This window comes from Vulpes lagopus, chromosome 1, assembly GCF_018345385.1.
Source record: "Vulpes lagopus strain Blue_001 chromosome 1, ASM1834538v1, whole genome shotgun sequence".
Taxonomy (NCBI): Eukaryota; Metazoa; Chordata; class Mammalia; order Carnivora; family Canidae; genus Vulpes; species Vulpes lagopus.
In genome coordinates, this window is record NC_054824.1 from 165090586 (window position 1) to 165104995 (window position 14410).

Sequence of the window (14410 nt, forward strand, 5' to 3'; positions counted from 1 at the left end):
CACAACCTAAGATCACCTAATCAAAGTCCTTCCCTTGGACTTTTTAATCAGAAATAGATGTGTGGCTAGAAAAACGTTCATCTGGAGTGCTATCTTCTCATCTGTAGGAGTAGAGGAGATCCACACACCAATAGAAGAAGTTCTGAGGCAAGAAAAGGAGGACTGATTATATTGCTTGGGCCTCTAGATTTAGTTCAGGTTTGACATTGAGGCCTCACATCACCACACATGTGGGTATATTTTAAAGATTATTTGAGTCGGTTTATCACACTTGCAACTGAAGGAGTCCCGATAAGTACAGACGTCTTTCTAATTTACTCGTAAATGCAATGATTCACCACGAAAATGAATATATCACAATAAAGCACATTAAAAATATGATCCAGGTGTCACTTGAACCCAGGCAGGATAACAAAGCAATTGAGAGCTTAGCCTCTGGAGTCAGTGTCTGCCTCCCTGCAGATTACACATCACCTGGGGCTGAGAAGTGCTGCCTCTCCATAAGAAACATGCACTCTCCAGGTGCCACAGGGAGGGCATCACACACCATAGACCAGGGCTGATGGCCATTTATCACCAGAAGAACACTGCATCTTTCTTAGGAATATGTTATGAGGGGATCCCTGGGTGGCTCAGCGGTTTAGCGCCTGCCTTTGTCCCAGGGCGAGATCCTGGAGTCCCGGGATCGAGTCCCGCGTCGGGCTCCCAGCTTGGAGCCTGCTTCTCCCTCCTCCTGTCTCTCTGCCTCTCTCTCTCTATGTCTATCATGAATAAATAAATAAATCTAAAAAAAAAAAGAGTATGTTATGAAACATGTCAACTATTTCTTGTGTCTTTCTCTGTACCAACACTAGGAAAAGAAAGGCAGAACAGGAGAACCAAGAAACACAGGAGTGAACCTTTTTCTCTCTGGATGAGAACATTCCTACAGGCTGCGCTTGTAAGGAAAGAATACAATCTAAGTCATCATTGTGAAGTCACCACTTCATTTACTTTCATCACCTACGTGGACATTTACCACCCTGGCTTGATGGCTGCCTGTCCCATAATATTTTCTCCAATACTGCTTGAATATTTTCACTTGCCTGTTACGCTGCTCAAAACGTAGAGATTCATGTGGGTTAAGAAGCATTTCATAGTTAGATACCACCACCCCCACCCCAGAAAGGTAAGGATGAGAGCACCATCTTCAGTATTAGACTGCCTGGATTCAAAACCCAACTCCATCACTGACGATAGTGTACTGACCTTGGGCAAGCTATTTAACCACTCTGTGCCTTGGTTTTCTCATTTGTGGAATGCAAATGATAGCACCTCCCTCTCAGGACTGTTGAAGATCTAAAGAGTGGATGTGTGCAAGGAACACAGGAAAACACTTCTATGAAAGCTACGCTTGTACTTAGGTGTTCACACCTCATTTAAATCAGATCTCCTTCTCCCTAGTCTAGCTGCGGATGCTTCACTGAGGGAGGAGAAGAGAGGGGGTTGGTGACTAGATAGATGAGCAGGAGCTAGGGATGGAGGTGGGTAGAGGAGGAGTCGGAAAAAAGGATATGGAGAGGATAAAGACCGCTAAGGACAAACTTGCAAAGTGAAGTAAGCCTGCATAATGAAATGCTACAGTTGTAGTGTTTGGGCCCCTAGAATAAAAGAGATTAGAAGATGGAAGAGAAGAAAAGGAAAGGAAAGGAAAGGAAAGGAAAGGAAAGGAAAGGAAAGGAAAGGAAAGGAAAGGAAAGGAAAGGAAAGGAAGTGAGAGTGTGCCAAAATAAATAACACACTCTTCAAAGCCTTGTCTAGTGTTGACTTGCATCCAGAAAAAGGGTAAGAAATTCCTTTTCCTCCCCCTTACTCTTGGACTAGGGTCATAATTTAACCATGGTATGAATGAAATAGAGTGCCGTGAACAAACCTGGGATTCCAACCATCATTTATAATGCTTCAACAGGAAATATTTTCTGAGTTCCAAATAACAGGCTTCGGTGATCTTTTGGAACAGGATCCATTTGTAAGTTGGGGGCTGCTGGTTTCATGGGGTAGGGGTGGGGTGAGTGGTGGGGAACTGCAGCTGGGCAGGTCTGATAGAGAGCTAGCGTTTCATGATAGAAGACACTGGAGCTTGAAGTGGTTGAGTTGTCTGGATTAGTGACACACCTCAGAACAAGAGCCCAAATCTCCAGGTCTCCATACTTCTGGCAGAGGCTGGATGACCACCTGCTGTTCTTTGTAGTGGAATCCAAATATCAGGTAGGAGGAGGCAGAAGAGGGGAGGAAAACGTGGAGAGCTCCTCCAAATCCAGGATTCTACGATGCTACACAGCCAGATTTTAGCCTAGACCATAGTAAACATTACTTGTTTTCTTTTTTCCTTTTAGTTGCTGCTGGATCATATGAATTCTGCATTGATAAAAATCAGTTTTATAACCTGCCCTGAATTTCCAGGAATTTAGCACCAGTTATAGACAACATCATGTTAGAGGAGTGATAGTGACGTTTTTATTTATTCTTTTTAAAAGAAATATCCCAAGATCAATGATGTCATTGTCCTCTCTTCTACTTGACAGCTGTGGGGCTAACCATGGGAGGTGAAATGTACTTTCCACTTGACAGCTGTGGGATTAACCATGAGAGGTGAAATGTGAGCCACCTCCCAATAAATTCTCTGGTGGGACAGGGAGCTAAAGCAGTGATATGTGGCTCCATACTAAGAGAATTGTCTCTTTTTACTGATTAATGAGGCATAAGCATCAATGAGATTAATAGTCTGATAGGTTTTATTTTTTTTTATTTTTTTTTAAAATTTTTATTTATTTATGATAGTCACACAGAGAGAGAGAGAGAGGGGCAGAGACACAGGCAGAGGGAGAAGCAGGCTCCATGCACCGGGAGCCCGACGTGGGACTCGATCCCCGGTCTCCAGGATCGCGCCCTGGGCCAAAGGCAGGCACCAAACCGCTGCGCCACCCAGGGATCCCTAGTCTGATAGGTTTTAACACAACACAAGAAAATAACAGCACTAATAGGCTTGGCGAAAGGGTATATCCTTAAAAATACTCTATGTTGATTTTTTCATTCAACAATAATTATGTGAATTGCTAAGAGAATAATAACAACTATATTAATTGGGCATCTACTATGTGCCAGATGCTGTGCCAGTTGTCTTTCCTACATTACCTCTGAAATTCACAGTAGCTCTCTCACTAAGATTTTATTTTCCCTGTTCTTCCAAGAAAGAGCTGAAGCTGAGAGAATTTCAGTGACTTGCTTGAGGTCCCATGGTTGGTAAGGAACCGAGACTCACCTTCTGGTAGGTCTAATGTTGCCATCCTATGCAAGGCAGCTAGGGGCTTTGGGTTTGGTATTCTGAGATGTTCACCAATGTTGGAAATAACCATACTTAATAGTTTGCAGTGTCATGCAGTGTCATAGCTTGGTGGTAGTGTGAGACTTCCGTGAAAAACAGAATCCTATGATAACAATAAAGGAGATGTGTTAATAATATAAAAAAGACAGCGAGTGGAGGAGAATCATCTCTGCTACCTGAGTACATTACAAACCATTTTTTTAAACCAAAAATCATACCTTTAATAAACATTTTAGATTAAACAGGTTGTTCAGGAAGCCATTGTAATAATGCTTTCGGCCTAGGCGGCAATAGAGTAGAACAGTTAAGACCATGCGCCTGGAGCAAGGCAGCCTTGCACCAAATCCTGGTGCTGCACTTCCTAACTGTGCAACCCTGAGCTGACTACATGTGTTTAGTACTTGCCCTGTAGGCTGCCATGAGAGTTAACTGATTAAATGTATATGAAATGCTTAGAAAGCACACCTGGTCTGTGGAAAGCACTTGGTCAATATTGATCAATACTGTGTGCAGAATGATGAATGAATGGTGTGATAGTTTCAGGTTATGATCCCCACTTTTAAGAAACTTTGAAACTTGCTGGGAAGAGAAAGGAGCTGCTTATAATATGTCTTGGGAAAAGGTTCAAGATAAAAACAGCTCCTGTAGGCAAGATAAACACCATTGTAACACTAATAAAAATAAAGTAAGAAAGGGAATAAAAGAGAAAGTGAGCAAAGACCTGAATTTTGAAGGAGTTGCTGGCTTACTACTACAAACATTTTAATTCAAAGGCTTTGGAAAAATGACTTGTCCATTATTATTGTTAATCTTGATTCATTATATACCTAATGATAAAACTTCTCTGGGTAAAACATTGGGATGATGGTAAGGAAGGACTACACATTTATAGATCTTATTCTCAAGGAGTTTAAAGTCTTTCTATAAGAAGTTAGATATTAAAAAAATACAATGTGGGGAGTGCCATAGAAAAGGCATTGCCATTTGGTAATGCAATGGTTTCCAGAAGTTCTATTAAGTACATTAAACAAAATTGGGTGAATCTGGCACACAATGGATGTGTGTATCAGATGCCAAATGTAATGAACGTGAGGGAGATCTTGTGTGTGTGTGTGTTTTTTTTTTAAGATTTTATTTGTTCATAAGAGGCCAGAGAGAGAGGCCGAGACATAGGCAGAGGGAGAAGCAGGCTCCCCACAGGGAGCCTGATGTGGGACTCAATTTCAGGACTCCAGGATCACGACCTGAGCCAAAGGCAGACACTCAACCACTGAGCCACCCAGGTGTCCCGGGAGATGTAGTTTTTTATGGAAGGGCCTCCTGGGGTATAGTAGGTATTGGGACTAGTTCTTCCTGGCTTTGCAGGATGAGAGACTGAGTCAGGATCCAGAGGATAAACAGACCCTACTCAATGGGCAAGAGATGAACCAGAGTGAGAATTTTCTAAATGCCCTAGCTAGACTGCAGAGCTGATCATCTATATGGCCTCTTAATTTCTCTATCCACCTCCACCCCTCACCACTTCTGGTAAGATTCATTGTGGGAGTAAATTATAGATCAAGAGATTGCCTGGTGTGAGTCAGATAGATTGACATTTTCCATCTAAGAATATTTCGGTTTTAACTACATGACCACTTTCGTATGTGGACAATTACTTTCTACACTCCTCTTTTTCCATTTTTTCCGCTCCAGTAACACATTTCTTTTTTATGAAATTTTTTCACATGTTAAAATTTTCAAGTTTGAATTTCCTTTTTTACATTGGCTACACTTTGAGTTTGTTTTTGATAGCATTTGGGGAGAAAACTTAAGTTTCTTATAAATCCCACTATGGGATGGGTTATGTTGGAAGGCTTTCTATATATAGAAAACAAATACTATTACCTAATAGTTGAATTATTTCTTTACCTGAAGATTTCATCTTCTTTTTTGGCTTTTTGTCTCCACCTCTTGTCCTAGATCTTAAATAGTATTTTTAGATTTGACTTCTGTTTGCTGATTATATAATACATTTTATATGGTTAATTGAATAGGATTCCTATTTCATTTGAAACCTAAGTACCCAGTTGGCTGTACCTAGGGAGTGGTATAAAGCCTGAGAAAATCACACTGAGAGCCTGCCTAATGGGAAATAGATGTATACAGGTAACACCAAATTGAAATAAATATAAAAGGAAAAGAAGTTAGGAAAGCATTTATAAGAAGAATAGGATAGAGCTTCGTCCCTTCTAAAGAAGGATGGAGGTTGAAAGATGATTGATTTCTTTGGATACCGCCAGGTGGCTGCCTCCCTGACACAGCAGAGATGCAACAGGAAAGTGAGTTCTTAAAATGTGAGTCTAGAACCTAACATGGGTTTATCACATAAATAACTGGAAAGAATAGGTATGTTGATTAAATGCTGCCTGAGTAAATATGTGAATTCCCTTTCCAGGCAAGATAGGCCCAGTCCAGTTTCCAGGAGCCTGAACTGGACATGGGGAGGGCAAGGCTACCAGGCATTAGTAAAGCAGGGCATTGGATGACATCTGAAAGACAGTGTCAAGGCACAAATCTGGAACAAAGTTCACACAGCCTAACCTAAGCATTGACCTGATGACCTTGAGTAATTTGGAAACAAGGGAAAGAAAATGGAGATACTCCAGCAGTGCAAGTCTTACAACCTCAAACTAGCGCCAAAATTTAAATCAACATCAGTGATGGAGAGAAGCGCTCTGAAATGAGCATTTTAACACATAAAAAATAATATTACTTATAATAGCTGGCATTTAAAAACACTTCTCAAAACGGTTTTGTTTTTGTTTTTGCTTTTGAAATGTTATCTTCAGAATAATGATACGAATCTTCAGAATAATGATATGAAGAAGATACCATTATATCATCATGGAATATCAGAAATATTATCATCTTATTTTTAAAGTGATAGGAACTGGATAGGGAAGGAGTGTTGTGTTATTGATTGTGATTTACTGGGATAGTGATGACTAACTCCCAGTTTACCAGTATAATAGTACTTGAACTAAGATCAACATTGAGAAGTATTAATAAATAAAAGATTAGTTGTTAGTAAGGAGGCTTGAAAATAGTCTATATGTCATAGTTCATATTTTAACTAGGAAATAGTTGGGTATATAAAGTAGAGAACAACTCCCAGTAGTTCAAGAAACACACAAGACAGGCAACCACGAGGACAGGCCTGAATTTTGAAGTCAGGAATCATCTCTCATATGACTTCTGTCCCTGTCCTCACCATGTTCGTACTCCTCTCTGGAGATGGGCTTTCTTTCCCTGCTTCCTTGTGTTTTTCCCGCCATACATCGAGTGCTATGTAACTTAGCAGTTTGACCCCCACGTCCAGCTGAATGTTTCTGTGAACTTATTCCAAATTCCTGGGAGAAGCACAGTGGTTTAGTTTGGCTTAGGTCATCACTCCTGGTGGTCAAGGGAGTAACATTTTCTGGTTCATTGTCACTTAGGGTCACCGTTTTAGCAGGAGCTCTGGGTGATGGCTGAAGTAGAGAGGTACACACACTATAAATATGAAAAAAACATAAGCTATCAGTATTGTTCTATAAGTAAAAACCAAAGACACTACAGAGTATATAGTCATTAAAATATTATATTCAAGAGCATTGTTTATTATAGTGCAGGGCCTAATTTGGGGCATTCCCACCAAAAAAAAAATGCTAATGGATTCAGGAATGATTCAGAGGAGAATTACAAAATTTACTTTGATTGGAAATTAAGACTTTTTAAATAATGATAAATGGAGGCATGAGCTCAGTAGGTTAAAAATGAGTTTTAAAAAGGAGATATAAAATTTGAAAGACACAGGGTGCCTGGGTGGCACAGTGAGTTGAGCGTCCAACTCTTGGTTTTGGCTCAGGTCATGATCTCAGGGTTGTGAGATGGAGCCCTGCCACCGGCTCCACGTACTCTTTGGAGTCTGCTTAAAACTCTCTCCCCGCCCCCCACTCTCCCTCCCTCCTGCTCTCTCCTCTCTCTCTCAAAATAAAAAAATATATATCTTAAAAAAATCAGGGCAGCTCTGGTGGCTCAGCGGCTTAGTGCTGCCTTACCCCCAGGGCATGATCCTGGAGACCCGGGATCAAGTTCCACGTTGGGCTCCCTGCATGGAGCCTGCTTCTCCCTCTGCCTGTGTCTCTGCACCTCTCTCTCTGTCTCTCATCAATCAATCAATCAATCAATCAGTCAGTCAGTCAATCGTTTAAAAAAAGTAAAAGACACAAAAAGGCAAACAGCAAAAAGTTAGTATCTCTTTCACCAGGACATCTAGCTACCAGTTCCCCTTACTGGGGGAATCACTATTATCACTATTTTTATTTTTATTTTTATTTTTATTTTTATCACTATTTTTTGTTTCTCTACTTCTCCTAGTGATTTCATTTATGATTATATTATCGATTCTGGTGTATCCTACCAGAAATAAGCTCTCTGTGTATAAGCACACAGCTCCACATCTTGCTTTTTTCAGTATACTTTAGAAGTCATTCTATATTAGTACGTCTAGAATGATCTCATTTTTTTTTTTTTTTTTTTTTTTTTTTTAAGGAAGAACAATTTGTCTGATTGTTGAATTTGCCTTATCAACAGAATTTGCATTCTCTGGCAACTTCTCTCTCTTACAGTCTAGTCTGGTGCTTAGGCTTTGTACTTCTCTCTCTCTTTTTTTAATTTTTATTTATTTATGATAGTCACACAGAGACATAGGCAGAGGGAGAAGCAGGCTCCATGCACCGGGAGCCCGACGTGGGATTCGATCCCAGGTCTCCAGGATCGCGCCCTGGGCCCAAGGCAGGCGCTAAACCGCTGCGCCACCCAGGGATCCCAATGATCTCATTTTTTTAATGGCTGTGTAGTATTCCAGTGTATGAGTATAATATAATTTTTTCGACCAGTTTCCAGTTGATGACATTTCATGTATTTTCAGCCTCTATTACTATCCTTGCATATACATCTTTTTATATACAAATGAGTTTATCTGTAGGATAAAATTCCTAGAAATGGAATTTTTGGATTAAAAGGAATGTTTATTTTTAATTTGGAAAGAAATTGCCCAACTGCCCTCTGTAGAAATTTTATCAGTTTTCTCCCAATCAACAATTTATAATAGCGCTGGTTTGCCCACATGTTTAGCTCAGTGTAGGGTTATGATATGGTTAGGTCCGGAGTCTTTTACCTGCTGGGGAATTTCCTCAATTTTGTCTTCCAACCTTCTGCTGACATCTTTATACTGGTTGTTATATTTTTAATTTGTAAGAGCCTTTCCTCTGTTCTTTGATGGTAACTTTTTCATGGTGTCCTAGTCTTTTTTTTTTTTTTTTTTAAACAAATGCTATAATGTATCTTACTATAGATATTGATTCAACTTTTAAAAAATTTCCCCTTGTTTTCACCTTTCATGTTAGACACTTTCCTAAAATGTGTGGTGGTCCTTGATTGATTGCTCCTATTTAAAAGTCAGAGACCTCTCCTCAATATCTCTGGTTTAATTCTCTATGGAACAAAAATCCATTCTCCTTCCTAGAGGCAGGGAGGGATGGCAGCTTGAGGGCAAGGGGCTGTGTGTCCAACTGGTCCTTATGTGGACTTTTCTCCAATTCCATTTTTAAAGACTTTTATTTGTGTGAAAGAGAGAGAGAGAGGGAGAGACCTTGCTTGCAGGAGCAGGGGGAGGGGCAGAAGAAGAGGGAGACTCAGGCTCCCTGTTGAGCAGGAAGCCCAGAGGCAAGACTCCATCCCAGGAACCTGAGATCATGACCTGAGCCAAAGGCAGATGCTTAACCTATTGAGCCACCCAGGAGCCCTCCAATTCCATTTTTTTTTTAAGATTTTATTTTATTTATTCATGAGAGACACAGAGAGAGGCAGAGACATAGGCACGGGGAGAAGTAGGCTCCCTACCAGGAGCCCAATGCGGGACTCGACCCAAGACCCCAGGATCACAACCTGAGCCAAGGGCAGATTCTCAACCACTGAGCCACCCAGATACCTCTCCAATTCCATTTTTTTTTCAATTCCATTTTTAAAGGCATTTTTCATCCTTGCTGTTCTCTGTCCTATTGTCTCCAATTCCTCAACTTTTCAGAGTTCTGATGTGCAAATCAACTGACTTCTTTTTACCTTCCCCTTCAACAGTTTCACTTTTCTCTGCTTAGTTAAATCTGTTTACCCTTTTTTTTTCCCCTATCTTCCAAAATTTTTTATTTGCTATCCTCTCCCTTCCCATTCTTGTCATTCTTCACCGGAATTTTAGGGCAGTTTTAGAAGGTAGCAAATGTAAACATGTATATTCCATTCACCATGTTTAGAAGGCGGTCAATAAATATATTTTTAACTATCAGAAGCCCTGCTCCTCTTGTGGTTAATATTTCAAAATTAATAATGTTGACAAGAAAGAAAAACAAATACTGAAACGTAAGTAAATCAACATAAGCAATATTTATGTTTAGATATAACTCAGCCCAAAGCCCATTAATTTTAAAGTGGTTTTATTTTAGTTTCAGTGTGCAGGCTGGTAATGTTTATACCAGTAAATTTAAAACAATTTTTTGAAAAGTAACTAACATATCAGGCTGTTTTTATTTTTGAAGTCATGTTTTCTAACTGGAGCCATAGTCTGAAAGTCAATCTGTAACTAATTTTGCCACACTACACTTTCTCAAGTGAAATACTCTTAAATAATAACTACTGTGCTACAGATACGATGACTTTTAAAGGCAGATATAATTGCCAGTATCCAACAGTGAGTTTCAAATTTGTGTATGCAGGATTCAGTCATAATGAAGAAAGTCTGTCTTGCTAAATGAAGTCTCAATTAAATACAGTAAAAAGTACATAAAATATATTGCTTGATCTAACAGAAGTACTTTAAAATGCTTATGTTACTAATTTCCAAGAGGAGTAAGAATATTTCTTTCTGGAATGTGAAACCACAGATAGAATTGCATGTCTCCAGGGAAATGGACTCAGTGGTTATGCAGTAAGCTTTTCCCATCTGTAATGTGATAACCAACTTTATTACCGCACTACTATGGTAGAAAATTATCTCCTGAAACATATTCCTTAATACACTTGGGTGGACAAAATGAGGGATTGGACCTAATGCAATTTTTTTCCATTCGACTTTTCCCATTATTCTAAATGTATGTAGGTTTTTTGAAAGCAGTTTTATTCTGAGACTTGAACAAGCCTCTATAACCAAACTAAATTCTAGAGAAGACTGTTTTTTTTTTTTTTTTTTTTAAATAGAGAGAGCATGCAAGCAGAGGGTAGATGAGGCAGAGGAAGAGAGAGAATCTCAAGCAGACTCCATGTCCAGCAAAGAGCTTCAGGTGGGGGTCCATCTCATGGCCTTGAGATCATGACCTGAGCTGAAACCAAGAGTCAGTTACTTAACTGACTGAGCCACCCAGGTGCCTCTAGAAGACTATTCTTAAACATGTATGAGGCATCCAGGTGGCTCAGTCAGTTAAACAGCTGACTCTTGGTTTCAGCTCAGATCATGATCTCAGGGTGGTAAGATCAAGCTCCGAGTCCGGCCCCTGGCTCAGTACAGTCTCCTTGAGATTTTCTCTTTCCTTCTCCCCCTGCTGCTCCCTCTAAAATAAACAAATAAAATCTTTTAAAAAATTAAATATGTATGAGGTATCACATGTCAAATTATTTGTTGTTAGCATAAAGTATATTATATTTAAGAAGTATTTTCCACACTGTATTAATGTACATGCTATTGTGCTGTTAATTGATAAGAATATATGTAAGATAAGAATTAGCCCAAACTATGTCCATAAAAAAGTACTCCCGCTTGATCTTTTAGATTTAGCTATTCTCCACACCTTTTATTTTCTTTTGTACACACCTATTCCTATATGATTTTCATTTTCATTGTCTCACATATCTTCCCCACCCCACTCAAAAATTCCCAGTCCTTCATTGTGATTTACCAATGTGACATCCAAGGACTTCCATAACTTCAGTTTATCCCACTAACCCACCTCATCACCACTGCACACACTAGCCAGGCCATCCTTTGATTTATTCATTCAATAAACAATCATATGGGGTGTCTGGGTGGCTCAATAGGCTCTGCCTTCAGTTCGGGTCATGATCCTGGGGTCCTGGGATTGAGTCCCTCATCGGGCTCCCTGCTCTGCGAGGAGCCTATTTTTCCCTCTCCCTCTGCTGCTCCCCCTGCTTGTGCTTTCTCTTTCTCTCTCTCTCTCTCTGTCAAATAAAATCTTTTAAAAAATGTACTTCTCCTCATAAGCACCAGTTATGGACCTACTCCTATCATTCCACTCCAGCACACCTTTCCCATGCCCTCTTGTCTGTCTACTCCAAAACTCTTTAGGGCCTGACTTAAGACTGGCCTCTGCAACTTCTACGAGGATATACCTCCTGTTACATCTATTTCATGTTGACATCTCTCTTCTCTAAACCCTTCTGCAGATTATCATTGGTATCAATCTTTCACTTTGAAAATTCATTATATCATGACTTCTAATTTTACCGGTATATGCATTTCTTATATTCTCCAATAGATTTAAGCTCCTGGAGAACACAATGTAATCCCTCTTTCCTCTCACTCTCTCTCCCTCGCTTTCTCTTTCTCTCTGGATTTATGTTTATTGAGCATTTACAGTAGACAGACAACACATTAAATGCTTAGCCTATGTCATTTTATTTTGTTCTCACAACAACCCTGAGGATATTTTTACATTTTGAAAATGGGGCTTAGAGAAGTTCAACAGCTTGCCCAGGGTCATGCAGCTAGGCAATGACAAAGTTGGGAACTAAATCCAGGCAGGCTCACTCAGTCTCCAGGCTATCTGTCTCCCTATAAAATTATGCTTCTTATATATTCTTATCAAAATTAAATTAAATTTAGCAGCAGAGGGAGAGGGAAAAATAGGCTCCTCGCAGAGCAGGGAGCCCGATGAGGGACTCAATCCCAGGACCCCAGGATCATGACCCGAACTGAAGGCAGAGCCTATTGAGCCACCCAGACACCCCATATGATTGTTTATTGAATGAATAAATCAAAGGATGGCCTGGCTAGTGTGTGCAGTGGTGATGAGGTGGGTTAGTGGGGTAAACTGAAGTTATGGAAGTCCCTGGATGTCACATTGGTAAATCACAATGAAGGACTGGGAATTTTTGAGTGGGGTGGGGAAGATATGTGAGACAATGAAAATGAAAATCATATAGGAATAGGTGTGTACAAAAGAAAATAAAAGGTGTGGAGAATAGCTAAATCTAAAAGATCAAGAGGGAGTACTTTTTTATGGACATAGTTTGGGCTAATATTTAAAAAAAAGAAAACACCCTGCAAAAAAACCTACAAGGATCAGAATTAAATGGATAAATAATAAAGAAAAGAGTTAGTGGTGATTCTAAAGCCTAGAAGATGAAAGGAATGATGGGAACAATGGTGTTGGCAGGAATACCGATTAAGGAATTAAAATATTTCAAGTTCAAGAGAAAGCCACACCTTTCTTGTTGTTGTTGCTTTTATAAAGCTATACATACTTCTAAAAATGGGGCACCTGGGTGGCTCAGTCAGTTCAGCATCTGCCTTCGGCTCAGGTCCTAATCACAGGGTTCTGGGATCCAGCCCCTTCATTGGGCTCCCTGCTCAGCGGGCAGTCTGCTTCTCCTCTCTCCACCCTCCCACCCCCTGCCCCTGCTCATGCTCTTGCTCTCTCTCAAATAAATAAATAAAATCTTAAAAAACAAAAACAAAAACAGCAGTAGCAAACAATGAAAAATGAGAGTTCCCTTTTCTAGCCCTGATTCCATTCCCTGGGGGTAACCACTGTGATCGTTTACATAGCTTTCCAGCCTGATTTCTACGTATGTACAACCAAGACAAGGAAAAGGAACACTAGTGTACATAGGCCTCATCAACTTGTTTGAGTTTTTTCCATACTGGTTTATAGAGCTATCTTTTCATTGTAAGGAAGTATTATAATTGCATATACCCACTCCCGTTATTGAGGGACATTTAGTATGCCAACTTTTGCTATTACAGACAGTATTTAATGAGCAGTCTGGTGTATTTCTTTGAACATTCTCAAAGCATTTTTGTAGGACAAGTATCTATGTGTGAAATTGCTGGGTCAATGGGTATGTACATGTAAATTTTTCTCTGCTTTCGGCAAATTGCCCAGCGAAGAGATATGCCCATTTATACTCCTACCATCAGTGCAAGAGAGAGCCTATTGCCCACATCTTGGCAAAACTGAATATTATATAGATCTTATTAATTGGGGAGCCTTTGAGGCAAAACATATCTTGTTTTAATGTGTCTTTCTTTATCAGTAAGGATGGACTTATTTTCCTAGGCTTTATTAGCCATTTTAATTTGTTCTCCTTGGGGTTCTTTCAGTTTTGACATGTAGAGGTTGAACTGGTGATGGAATGTCCTCATAGAGATGTCATGGAGGCAATTTAATGGAAGTTTGGGTAAGAACTCCCAGTGGAGCAGTGGTAGCTGAAACAGTAAGACTGTCTAAATCCCCTCTATGATCACAGACAGGAGAGAATATAGGCCGATAGGAACCTCAGAGTTAGAAAGGGGAATAAGGGAAAATGATAGAAACTGAACAATAGCAGGTTAGCAGCTGTAGACAGAAATAGAATCAAGATTGTGCCGTCCTGCTAACTGGTTAAGGGATTTCAGGTAAATCTTGAATCTCTGAGGCTCAATTTCCTCATTCATAAAATAAAAAGTTAGATGATTCTTCAATTATAAAGTGCATTGTTTCTATAATTTTAACCCAAAAGGTGAAACAATTTCAAAGGAGGAGCAAAAAAGTCAGTGGGATTTGGCAGTAAGGTGGTCATTTAAAATAATTATAATGCTAGAGTCTATGGGTTGCTTTTGCTGCTGCTTTTTTTTTTTTTTTTTTGAAATTCTAACATTTAAAAAAAAACCTTTTTATTTGGCAATACTTTCAAATTTATAGACATTTTTTGGGGGGAACACCCAAACTCCCTTTACCTGACATTACCTATTGTTAA